Source organism: Malurus melanocephalus, unplaced genomic scaffold (assembly GCF_030028575.1).
Source record: "Malurus melanocephalus ecotype Western Australia unplaced genomic scaffold, MMel_1.1 scaffold_771, whole genome shotgun sequence".
In the NCBI taxonomy this organism is placed as follows: Eukaryota; Metazoa; Chordata; class Aves; order Passeriformes; family Maluridae; genus Malurus; species Malurus melanocephalus.
In genome coordinates this window covers 190,643-191,111 of record NW_026624003.1, presented here as the reverse complement: position 1 = coordinate 191,111, position 469 = coordinate 190,643, and positions in this window count along the sequence as shown.

The following is a 469-nucleotide window of genomic DNA, read 5'->3' as shown; positions in this document are numbered from 1 at the left end:
GGAATCACCCAGAGTCAGTGGGGTATTCCCTAAATTTAACAGGGATCATCCTGAATTGAGGGTCACATCCCTGTGGGAATGAACAGGGAGATCATCCTGAACCAAGGCTCGCATTCCCTGTGGGGAAAAGGGGGAATTAACGGGGGAGCCATCCCGAACTCAGCTTCCCGAAAGGAAAAGCAGAAAAAACCCACAGCGGGGTCTCCAGGAACCACCAGCACAGCTTTCCTACGGGAAAAGGGAGAGGGAATGAACRACTGGGATTCCTGTGGGAAAAGGGGAGGAAAAATCAACAGCGGAGCCTTCCCGAAGCAGCGGCTCRGCTTCTCTGTGGAAAAAGAGGGGGAAATGAACGGGGAAACCACCCCGAMCCACCGGCTGGGATTTCCTGAGGGAAAAGGAGGAAAAATTAACAGAGGGGCCATCCCGAGCCATCAGCTCGGGTTCCCTGAGGCGAAGCGAGCGGGGA